Consider the following 13316-nt stretch of genomic DNA (forward strand, 5'->3'; position numbering starts at 1 on the left):
TAAAGCATTAAATGTTAATCAAAGAATCAGAAGTCAAGAACGAGTAAAGTACGAGACACTGAAGACGTCCTAACAGGTCGAAATACGTATATGTAGAACTAATACGAGTTGGTGGAATAAAATGGAATTTTACTAAACTCGTCTTATGACAGTGAAAACATTCCACTAAAAAATAGTTAAACAATTTTCTTAAAGAATCAGAATTGGAAATAACTTTTGAAAAAGGGTATTAGCAAATTAGAAATCGCAATCCCATGACATTTGTACAAGTTATTCAAAAATAAATGAGAATAATATATTCTCAAAAATGTGAACATTCATTCATTCCACAATGCTCCATTGTTCAGAAAAGCAAATTTCTTTCAATTTGAATAACAACACTATTTAAATTATTTTTGATTTGTTTTCATGATTTCTACAAGTTATATATAGCATCATTCTTTTCTGTGTGAAGGTTTAAATCTTTAATGATATTTTCTTCAATTCCATCAACGATGGAAGATGACATGAATTCATCTAAAGTATCAGAGGATAAAGAACTTTTAAAAATCTTCAAATATTACAAAATTACGCATGGCATAAGAATAACTAAGTGAATTTTTTTCCAATGTCTCCTCGTTATCCAAATCGAGCTTAAAATAGATCTGATTCATGTAAGGCACGAAGAAAAATGTCAACATTTGCCTCTCTTGATCATTTTCTTGCATTATGAGTTCTAAATTTCTTCTTTTTTATATTGACTTTCCGCTGGTTGTTCAGCCAGTGAACCTCAAAGTGTAGATGAGTGAATAAATATTTCCCTACCTTTAGCCAGACATTCATGAACACTAGCAAGAATTTCATACTCTCCGTACTAACTAAGATATTGTTCGTCTTTACTTTTGCAATAAACATGTCGGGAATTATTGATTCCATGAGATTTATAAATATTTACATACTATGAAACCTCATATTTAGTTCTCCATCAGTAGCTAATGAATAGCTCAGAAAAATAGGTTTAGGAAATGACTCAAACCACTCAAGCCCCAAACGCAATTCAGCGGAATGGCGACGGAACCAGTAAAATTTGACAGGAAATATATAAATTCCGTTACCGTTACCGTTGTGCTGCATTGTATTGGGGGTTTTATTCATTCACTCCTTTGAAAAGTTAAAAAATTGTTATAAATAAAGTCGAAGTTATTACCAATACATGTATTTTGACCATACCCTTTGAGCCCATAGTTCAGTCTGGCCCATTTTCAATAGGAAACGATGGGACTAGATTTCCCGTCGAATGAAACTTGTTGCGAGAAAATCGTACACAAATAAGCGTCTAAATGGCGATTTGCGCACATACATACAGACGCGCATGCACACACATACAGACATCACCTCAATTCTTCGAGCTGAGTTAGTTGATATATACCACTACGGATCTCCGGGCCTTCTATCAAACATTCGTTTTTGGAATGAGCATTAACCTTGGAGTACGAGAGAGGCAAAACAAAGTTAAAAAAATAAATGAAAAAAAATCAAAGTGATTTAACTCTGTTAATTGCAAATACTGGCAAGAAATTATTTCGGGAAATTTTAGTCGAAGCTTCGTCCTTGATGTGCATCATAAAAGAACCCGGGGATTTCTGAGGAAAAAAAAGTTCTTCACTATCAAAGTTGAAAATAGCGTGGTTTTGGGAAAAAATTTTTGTTTCCGCTTTTTTTTATTTTTTTTTTCACAATGTAACCATTAGTTTTTGCATACCATTTTAAAGCTTATACAATTACCTTTGTAATGATGTATTAACATTAAAGAAAAACATTAAGAAAATATTTCAATAAATAGTTGAAAGTAAAATATTTTTCAGGAAATTTGTTAACTTTTTTACCCATTTCTGACTTTGACACCTTATATCTTTGGAACTAGTGCACCTAGAGACTTCAAATTCAGAATTTCTCTTAATTAGAGTATTGACAATGGAGAGAAAATATTTTAAAATAATTCGGAAGACATGACATTTTCGATTAATGACCGCCCGAAATCCTATAGTGCGATAACCCATTCTATCGTTTCATCGCGCCATCATCATTCTTTCGCCGTGGCTGAACCATTTTCGCTTTTTTTTGTATCTGTGTTGAACTTGGCCATTAGTTTTCCACCTTTTTCCGGTCCCGTCAGAATAATTACGTTTGCCGCATGCCGGGTTGCATGTGTGGCTGTAGACTTTTAGACTGGGGGTGGGTGGTCCAATAGGCGTCTACCATATTTTGAAATAATGTCAAAAAATGTTTGATTTAAACAAGTGAAAATTTGGTTGAATTGTAATGGCAGAGGACAATGGTTTATGAGTACTAAAAAATGCAGATGTCGATCAATTTTTTGCTTACGATTGGTTTGTTGTAAAATTCATAAAATTCTGGTTTCCAAATTTGTTGACCGACAGAAATGAAGAAATCCACCATCAAGCAGACAAACTGAAGTAGAGTTGGGCTAGATGGCTTCGTTTTTGGATTATATTATATGTGAATTTTATTTCAGAGGTTTAGTTTCTAACCATGTGCTATTACAATTGTATTATGTTAGTGATAATTCTATGAAAAATCGCGATTGTCATACAGATATCCGGAAGCCCGACGATTTGTGGTCATGCAATGCATTTTAGACCAGCATCCATCAGGTGCACTGGAGAATCGCCGTTTGCACTTGCCGGTATTGTGTTTTTCCCTTGTTGCTGCTGACTTTGCCGGTTGAAGATGGACACGCGCGATATGGTTGGTGGGGTGTGATTTTACTCCTGTGCATAACCCACGGGGCAATGCAATAAAGCCGTTCACGATCGATGTTGTTTATCAGGCAATGTTTTGCTGTCACTTTCCCTCCGGTCGTAGCTCGTGTCTGGAAATCTCATTTCCCTGCTAATGAAGACTTGCATGTTCGACGGTGCTCAATGAACTTTTTGAACGGAACTGAATGCGGGGCTGTGTACAATTTCGTAATGTTAGACAGATGGCAAATGCAACTTTCCTGGTTACATAGTATAAGGCCAATTGCTCGTATCCTCAACTGAAAGTGTTTCTTGAATCTTCAATACTTTATGAATGCCTTGTAGTGCAAATCATTTCAATAGTTGGAGTTTAATTAATTTATTTTCCAATGGACATGGGAGCTTGTATTATAAACTTTCAGGAGATTCATTATTCAACTAAAAAATCCACTATTGGTATTTTACTCTACTTGTTCTGCGTTCTTGTAGCAATATGCGATTTGATTGTCAACCCTTTTCACACTATAAATTAAAGTTTCAATTATTTTTACTTACCACTATTGAAGACAATTGTTGAGGTTCTGAAAAGACACATAAAAAGAAATTATTAGCTGAATTTTATATTTGCCAACACACACTACAAAATGTGTGTTTTATTAAATGCCAGAAATGCCATTGTGTAAACATGAAATTATGGTGGAAATTTTAATGTTCGTTAAGCTAGATACCCAATAATTTGTGACATGTTTTTTGCAGTAATTTTGCAGAAGACAATACGCAATAAACGATGAAAAAGACATTTTGCTATTTTTCATACGATCTATCGACAAATGCCTGTAGTTTGCAAACTTTTTATTCTAAATATTTATACTTTTTATACTAGTTACTAAATACATGATTATTATTTGAATTGTTGTTAAATATCAGAGAAGTCAGATACAAAACAACTAGAACAAAAAAAAAGTTCTTTTTAAATATAATTCTGTAAAGCAATCCATATTTTCAAGATTTTTTATATGAATGTGCAAATTTATGTATTACAAAATCCAGATGCTAAACAATGGATTGCACCGGTTTACAATATTGAATAGCTTTTGCATCTAACTAAATGTTCCTGATGCATTTCCGGCAAACATTATTCTGCAGACGACGGTTTGCGACGCTTTCTTTATGTTCATTGCACTGTTCGAATCCGATCGAACCATACTGGTTCCATTATTGCAGCTAAGCGGAGAAGGGTTCCTTGTTCACGTCTGAACTTCAGGTTCAGTGCCTTCCTGGTTTCTAGCATAGTGAAACCTATTGAATCGTTTCAAAGTGGGGGAAGGCCCGCCCGCTATCCGATAACATAATAGTGAACCGTCGGAATCGTGTGGTTCCTTTATATGCTTATGATATGACGACTATTCGCCTGAGTGATTCCATCCACCTTCTTCCCAGTCAGCGCCGCAAGCCACCACCGCCGCGTCGCGTCGGGTATATTGCATCAGGTTCAGGCTGCGACCATCAAGAACCCGGTAAACGGGGGACGCTGCCGTTGTTTCGTTGCTAGGTTAGGGGGGACCCCAAAACTTTTCTTTCGTTTTTTTTTCGTTTCTGTCTATACGAGGGGGGGAAGTCTAACAGGAAGCGTCTTGCACCAGTAATGAGGAAATTCAATTTATTTACGCTCGCTTATTGGGGGATTGGTATGCGTGTTCCCGTGGACGACCGAGAACGGAAGTTGTTTGCCAAACGAGAACTTTCTTCTTTTATGTCGTTATTGGTTTTTTTTCGACTGCCGATTGGGAATGAAGGAGGTCGGATATAGGGAAGCTTTGGAAGACTACGTACGGTGGAAACCGCCCGTCCCGCATAGTAACGCACCTTATTCGATGGAACTAATCGATTCGCTATCGGCAGACCGTCGGGCAACATTAGGAACCAACAGTAGTTTCGAATTTAAAGTTAAGTGGGTTGCGGTGGATGAGGAAGTGCGTGCGAATAAGTCCGAGATACTCTATCAAGTTGTTAAATGGAATTCCCTGTGGCTGGTATAAGTTAATCCATAATTACTGATTCAAGTATTGTTAGGATAGATTGGTTTTGATTGGCAACAGTACATAGAGCCGTGATTTTTTTTGGCGAATGGAAGTGTTTATTTTTGAAAGTTTTATGTTTGTTAATTCTAATAGATTACCATTGTCAATTATAGAAACATGTTCACTTTTTGGTAAATAATATTCTAATGTTTTTTTGAATTCAAACATTCAAATTTGACATTTGGTGAAGTTACATGAATCCAACATTCGAAAAATATGCCTCAATAGTGTCATTAGATTAATTGGATATGTTTCAGTTAAATTATTACTAACTGCATAAGGCTAATACACCTAGGTTTTTTTTACGCGGTTGGAATTCATTAATTTCTCGTTAATACCCCTTGAATTTTCTTCGTATTTTTGTGATTTTTTTCGTGGGGTTAACTCATTGTTTCATTGACGCTGAAGGTCTTAAACGACTAAAACCAAACCGTGTAAAAAAAAACTGGGTGTAATTGCAAATAGGAGAACTGTTCTCAATTCCATCTCACTGAACATATGTTCGTCTCATTGCGAATGAGAAAAATACAGCACCAATCTTGACACTTCGTTTTACCAACATGCAAAAAAAACACACACAATATGAAAACAAATCATATTCCTTTTAATTGTTTTGTTTTTGATGGGATGAACAATGAACATAGGAGCTTTTAGACGAAGTCCAGGAGCAGTAAACTAAGTAAATGATTACTAATAATAAAATTCTTTGAAATCAGTTCAGATATTTCGCTTTCTTTTAGTTTGTGTTTATTTTTCGTCGGTCTAAGTATTTCTTTATAAGTGATAAGATCAGAAGAATCCAACACCTCGATCCTCTATACATTACACATCAACTTATGGACTTGGACTTAGGGCTTTACTTTCTATCAATGGTGGTTATTTTTTCTATTTACTCAGACTAACCAGTAAAAAGAAAAGGGATAATGCCTTTTTCAAATGAAAACGTCTGCCCGGTATAATGCGTAGTAGAAGAAAGCATGGCCGGCATTAGTGAAAGGGGAGTGGTAATACCGCCTTCAAATGCACATGTCTGCCGGGTATAACACCATCCTTTTGGAATGAAGGAATTATAATTTAAAAAAGCTGCTATTCTACACCATACTTATCTGAGAGAAGATAGTTGGGTTGTCACTTTCTTCAGCAAAATTGTTCATTAGGATGTCGGCTTCAAAGGAAAAACATCGAAGTTCAAGTTTGACTATACCCTGGATCCCCAGATACGCGAAATCTTGGGAAGATTTTGCTCATGAGAGCATGCTGAAATATTTGGATCTTGTTTGGTAATTTTAAATTCAGTTTTAGTCATCCTGAACGTTAAGCCAGTGACCATTTTTTAGGAATACGAGACGCTTAAAGTTCTACACAATGTTCTCGAGTTCAGCCCACAGTATCTATCAGATCAACCAAGCCTCATGCAGTTTCCTCATCATCGGCATATACCCAGACCAGTTCAATAAGCTTATGCGCAATGTTCAAGATACTCAAAAGCATTCTCGAGTTTAGCTCAAGGTACTTACTAGATCAGAATATACCCAATCCAGTCCCATAGGCATATGCGTAACATGTAAACCCAATTTTCTTGATTACGATATGTTCAAGGTACTCAAAAGATTTATCGATTTATGTTCTCTTCATCGGCATAAACACAATCCGGTCCAATAAGAATGTGAGTATCATGTTGTTTACCCAATTTTCTTGAATACGAGATGTTCATGGTACTCCAAAACGTTCTCAAGCTCAACATAAAGTGTCTCTCGCACCAACCAACGCTTTTGTCATGTGCTCATCATCGATTTACCGAATCGGGGGTTTAATCAGCGAATGTCCATAACGTAAACCCATTTGTTTTTAATACGAGATGGCGATTGAGCAAATCAGCCAAGGCTATTGCAATAATCTCATCATCGGCATATGCCCCATCCGGAACAATAAAAAGTGAGTAAAGATCATGATATCTACCAGATGCACAATGACTAAGGAGGTGTTTGAGTCGAGCAATGTCCATTTGAATGTAGATGCGGAATTTTTTGGCATAAAACCACTGTCTTCACGGACTTGGATAATTACATCCAACATAACGAATTCCAGGATGTTTTAGCGAACCAAAACGGCCTACAGTAGCTTGTACAAGTAATGATTGAAGTCATGTAAACTCAATGGATACAACCCCGGAAATAATTATAAAGCGTTCGCTGTTTTTCGTACAAAATGTTCATGTTTGAGGATCAAAATCTCGATTTCAAAATCCCAAATTTTTAATTAATGATGATTTTTTGTATGCACATTTACTGAAAAGGCACGTTTCAGTTGGAAATAATTGTAAAACCACTCAACTTCTATGGAGTTTCATATAAAAGTGGTGGTTAATTCAAGGACGTTTTGAAGAACCAAAAATGACGACCCTCGACCCCCCAGTCGCTAATGAAAGGATTATTCACTTAAGCATATATCGAGATATAAAACAGAAGTTCCTCAGAAAATAGTTAAGAGGTACCAGCAGCGAAAGCGAGAAAATATGTTTGTTTATTGGAAGGGTGTGTTTTGACTGGATAAGATGTAATACAAGGAAGTTGGCTTTCTTAGTCTGGAGAAACAGGGCGATGGTTTTTTACTTGCCCGACGTTTCGACCGACGTGGGTTGTGGTTTTTTCTGGACAATACGACTCTTGATTCTCCAGACTGAGAAAGCAAACTTCCGTGTATTTTTGTTTATAGTTTGCTCCCACGACTCGATATCGGCCCTCCATAAGCCGACCCACTGTAGCTTGTAAAAGCAACGATTAAAATCCTATCGGATCAATGGACTTGCTGGAATGTTTAACGATGCACGAATACATCGTTTCGGACTTGGTTGTTCCGGTAGGTCACATGTTCTAAACTACCAGTCGTAGCACCTACTTCCAACACAGCCTCCCGTATCGGTACACCTGGAGATCACCACTGCAGACACAATCACAAATCGACCACGTTCTGATTGATGGACGGCACTTCTCCGACATTATCGACGTCAGGACATATCGTGGCGCTAACATCGACTCTGACCACTATCTGGTGATGGTTAAACTGCGCCCAAAACTATCCGTCATTAACAATGTTCGGTACCGACGACCGCCGCGGTACGACCTAGAGCGACTGAAGCAACCTGATGTGGAACGTGGAACGTTATAGACGGAAGCGGAGACAGCAGACCCGCCTTTTTCAGGAGAAGAAACGCCGCCTGGAAGAAGCGGAGTGCGAGGAGATGGAACAGCTGTGCCGTTCTCAAGATACACGCAAGTTCTATCAGAAGCTCAACGCATCCCGCAAAGGCTTCGTGCCGCGAGCCGAAATGTGCCGGGATAAGGATGGGAGCATCTTGACGGACGAACGTGTGGTGATCGAAAGGTGGAAGCAGCACTACGAGGAACATCTGAATGGCGCTGAGAGTACAGGCAGTGAAAGTCAAGGCAGCGGAGGAGATGACTACGTCAGTTCAGCGGACGATGGAAGCCAACCAGCCCCCACCTTGAGGGAAGTTAAGGATGCCATTCAACAGCTAAAGACCAATAAAGCAGCTGGTAAGGATGGTATCGGAGCTGAGCTCATCAAGATGGGCCCGGAAAAGCTGGCCACTTGCCTGCACAAACTGATAGTCAGAATCTGGGAAACCGAACAGCTACCGGAGGAGTGGAAGGAAGGGGTTCTATGCCCCATCTACAAGAAAGGCGACAAACTGGAGAACTTTCGAGCCATCACCATCCTTAATGCCGCCTATAAAGTGATATCCCAGATCATCTTCCGTCGTCTGTCACCATTAGTGAACGAGTTCGTGGGAAGTTATCAAGCCGGCTTCGTTGACGGCCGCTCGACAACGGACCAGATCTTTACTGTACGACAAATCCTTCAAAAATGCCGTGAATACCAGGTCCCAACGCACCATCTGTTCGTTGATTTCAAGGCGGCATACGACAGTATAGACCGCGTAGAGCTATGGAAAATTATGGACGAGAACAGCTTCCCTGGGAAGCTTACCAGACTGATCAAAGCAACGGTGGATGGTGTGCAAAACTGTGTGAAGATTTCGGGCGAACACTCCAGTTCGTTCGAATCGCGCCGGGGACTAAGACAAGTTGATGGACTTTCGTGCCTGTTGTTCAACATTGTGCTAGAAGGTGTCATGCGGAGAGCCGGGTGTAACAGCCGGGGTACGATTTTCAACAGATCCAGTCAATTTATTTGCTTCGCGGATGACATGGACATTGTCGGCCGAACATTTGCAAAGGTGGCAGAACTGTACACCCGCCTGAAACGTGAAGCAACAAAAGTTGGACTGGTGGTGAATGCGTCAAAGACAAAGTACATGCTTGTGGGCGGAACCGAGCGCGACAGGGCCCGCCTGGGAAGCAGTGTTACGATAGACGGGGATACCTTCGAGGTGGTCGAGGAATTCGTCTACCTCGGATCCTTGCTAACGGCTGACAACAACGTTAGTCGTGAAATACGAAGGCGCATCATCTGTGGAAGTCGGGCCTACTACGGGCTCCAGAAGAAACTGCGGTCGAAAAAGATTCGCCACCGCACCAAATGTGTCATGTACAAGACGCTAATAAGACCGGTTGTCCTCTACGAACATGAAACATGGACAATGCTCGAGGAGGACTTGCAAGCACTCGGAGTATTCGAGAGACGGGTGCTTAGGACCATCTTTGGCGGTGTGCAAGAAGACGGTGTGTGGCGGCGAAGAATGAACCATGAGCTCGCCCAACTCTACGGCGAACCCAGTATCCAGAAGGTAGCTAAAGCCGGAAGGGTACGATGGGCAGGACATGTTGCAAGAATGCCGGACAGCAACCCTGCAAAGATGGTGTTCGCTTCCGATCCGGCAGGTACGAGACGGCGTGGAGCGCAGCGAGCGAGATGGGCAGACCAGGTGCAGAACGACTTGGCGAGCGTGGGGCGTATCCGAGGATGGAGAGATGCGGCCTCGAACCGTGCATTGTGGCGTCAAATTGTTGATTCAGTGTTATCTGTTTAGATGTTAACTAAATAAATGAATGAAATGTTCTAAACTACAGGACGTTTTGGAGAACCAAAAAGGTCTGTAGTAGTTTGTGAAAGAAATGAGTGAAATACTGTCGGCTCAATGTACCTGCCGGAATGCTTAGCGCTGAACGGATATATCGTACATGACTTGGTTGATCGGATAGATCACATCTTCTAAACTCCAGGACGATTTGGTGAACCGAAAAGGTCTGTAGTAGTTTTTAACACTTATAAGTGAAATCTTATCAACTCAATGGACCTGCTGGTATGTTTAGCGATGCACTGATACATCGTTCAGGGCTTGAATGCACTGGTAGATTGCAAGTTCTGTACTCCAGGACGTTCTGGAGACCTTGAAATAATTTTTTTCGTTTATTCGAAACTCGATTAATTTGTGTTACCTAGGATCTCCTAGATATGCATTTTTGGAAAAATATCTCAGCTTAGGTCATTTTGATTCTAGATATATTTTCTGAAACATTCAAGGATTTGTTTGAAAGACCTAAAACATCCGAACAAAAATAGTTTTGGCCGGATCCAGTGAAAAAATGCAAATTTATAAATTATATCTACGGAAAAAAAATCTTCATGAGAGGATTAAGGCATCACAACCTCGTCATATTTCGATAAATATACAGAAGGAATAACATCTTTAAACAGATTTTACGACCGTGATTATGATGATGATAATTTGTTTATCGGATTTGAGCAGTCTTATAACCATTGCTGGCAAGCGGGAGCCACTTGGAACACCTTATGCCATTTATTTCTCACTACATGTGTTTTGTCGGCACATTGCCTGATTGTTAATTGCTTTGATTGTTGATAATGTCTGTCAGTTGTGGTTAGCATTGGGCTTTCTTCGATGGTTTAGAAGCAATTGAATATTTTCTTCATACACCCAGTTCTTTTCGACGTAGAATTGCGTCTTTCGGTACGATAGGGGGGTCATTCCAAAGTTTTAAATTTGGGAGGGTAACGAAAAGAGGTCAGGAGGTACGAGCCAGCAGTTTTTCAACGGATTTCGGAGATTTTGATATGAATCGATTAGTAAACTCTATGAGATTATATACAACTATTGTAAACAATTGATTTAATGCATTTAACTATTGGAAAATTTAATTTCGCCAGTTAATGTTGAAATTGCACTTTAACAGTAATTTGCCTACATTTCGGGTATTAGCCATCCGGCATGAACATGCATAAATTGTTGATGATCAAATCGCACTACACCCAGGTTTTTTTTACACGGTTTGGTTTTAGTCGATTAAGACCCTCAGCGTCAATAAAACAATGAGTTAACCCCACGAAAAAAATCACAAAAAATCAAAGAAAATTCAGGTGGTTTTTCAAAAGCTGGGAAAGTTTAGGTTTACCGAGAAATTAAAGAATACAATCCGAGTAAACGCCAAATGCTGTTTCACTGCCATGCATTTCTCCTCTTCTCAGGATTATTTGTAAAAAAATATTATTTTAATTGGTTTTTTATGAACAAAAAAGGCATGAGTACTTCGTCGATCTACAATGCTCTATTTTTGCCTATTAAGGAACCAAAGTATTGGCCCGTTAACTTTGGTTGAAACCGCACCATACTCACTTCACTACAGTGACTAGTGAGACGAAGTACTCTGTTAGAAAAAGTTAAAATTTGACCGCTTTGGTCAAACACTTAACGAAATCCGTTTGAGCTGCGGACTTTGTTTGTGGAGATGAAACATTTGAGCACTACCCGAAATTCGATGGAGTTCAGTGCGTGATTTATCTTGTTTCGGACAGCAAAACGATCGCGCGATCGGCAGAAATATTGTGTTCTGCATTGCGCGGCCGGTAATAAGAATAGCCAATGAACAAGTAAGTGCAGTGCGTGTTTTAGTCGTCGGGAAAGAAATAAAATATATATCTTGTGTTCGGTGGCTCATGCGCATGTCGCGCGCGGTCAAAAAAGCGCGTTCTTCAATAGTTTGCTGTAGGTAACGAGCAAGTGAGTACAGAGTGCTGCGCTTCCGTGCGGCCGTCCAAAACGCGAATCTCCTCAGTTTTCATATGCCACCGGGCGTGCATGTTTTAGCTTTTAACTCGTATTAGTGTTATTTCCCATCCCATAGATCGCATCGCTTACCAAAGTGAATCCAGATAAATTATCCTTTGTAACTAAAACGATATCCTATCCCAAGACAATCGTGGAGATGCATAGGTATACTCGGCATCTAGTAGCAACGAGAGTCGGACTAACAATCCTTCCATTCCTATATGACCGTAAAGACGTGGCCGGCGTTGTTTTTGACTTTAAATATTTGTGCTCCCGAAACGTGTACATTGAGAATGGGTAGCTAATCCCAAGCCCCATTAATTGTGTTCTCTGTACAATTTCGCAAGTTCAGTCAATCACGGAGTAGCAACTACGAATTGTGCGGTCATAATGCTCATGCTACCCGTTTTTGAAATTCGATGGTCAAAGTTTTCCCATACATTCCATTGGCACCCTAGTACTCACATCACTCACTGATTTTGGTCAAGCAATCATGGATAGAGCTTACCAGGGCCCACAACATCAATTCTGCATCAAAACCATATCGAAAATCTTTTCTGTAGGAGCCACTTGGAAAATAAAATGCACTGATTGTTCACTGCATGTGTTTTGTCCGATTGCTTTGATTGCTAATGATGTGACTGCCAGTAGTTTTTTTTTAATTGAGCCTACTTTGATGGTTTTGAAGCAATTGGATATTTTCTTTATAGTAAACGGCAAGTGCTGTTTCACTGCCACACATTACCGATAAAGCCGATAAACAAATGAATCGTCACAAGGAATAACATTTACTGTGTCATTATTCTGGGGAGACACCTATTTATAAAGAACGGATCACATTTATCATTGCATTATTCTGGGCAGATGCATTATTTCTAAAGAAGGAATCACATTCGGACGCACATTAGTCAATCGCAATGATTGACAAAAGATAACTTTTTGGGGAATTGTTTAATTCGGGGAAATTGCATTCGGACAATTGTTACATTAGGGGAGTTGGGGATTTTGGTTCTGGGGAATTGTTGGATCTGAAAACATGTAGGGGTACTGTATCGGTTTTGGCCATGTTCCTAATTTGGCCAATTTTGCAATTTTTTGTTTTGTTTATTAACGATCTATGTTTTCGACTAAAAATTGGAAAGTTGCTATACGCCGATGACTTACAAATTTTCCGAATCATAAGGTCTCACCTAGACTGCTGCGCGCTGCAAGCTGACATTGAAGAGTTAAGGTTGAGGTGTATCGATAACGGGATGGAATTGAACATCAAAAAGTGTGAGTCAATCACATCTACTCGTCGACAGTCTCGAGTGGATTTTGTATATTCGGTAGGATTGGATAGTTTGGAACGCGTCGAGACTATTCATGACCTTGGGGTAATGATTGACAGCAAGCTTCGGTTTAATACACATGTAAGTACTACTATCGCAAAGGCTTTCGCAG

At 39.6% G+C, this 13316-nt stretch overlaps 1 protein-coding gene across 1 annotated transcript in view; it reads right to left on the bottom strand.

Moving 5' to 3' along the window:
- Window positions 1-13316, bottom strand: part of LOC134211177 (neurotactin) — a 117867-nt gene that overhangs the window by 63311 nt on the left and 41240 nt on the right. The window contains exon 2 of the mRNA XM_062687851.1: window positions 3297-3322. The gene's annotated coding sequence lies outside the window, so the exon portion shown is untranslated. The remainder of the gene's footprint in view (window positions 1-3296; window positions 3323-13316) is intronic.

Source organism: Armigeres subalbatus, chromosome 2 (assembly GCF_024139115.2).
Source record: "Armigeres subalbatus isolate Guangzhou_Male chromosome 2, GZ_Asu_2, whole genome shotgun sequence".
NCBI lineage: Eukaryota > Metazoa > Arthropoda > Insecta > Diptera > Culicidae > Armigeres > Armigeres subalbatus.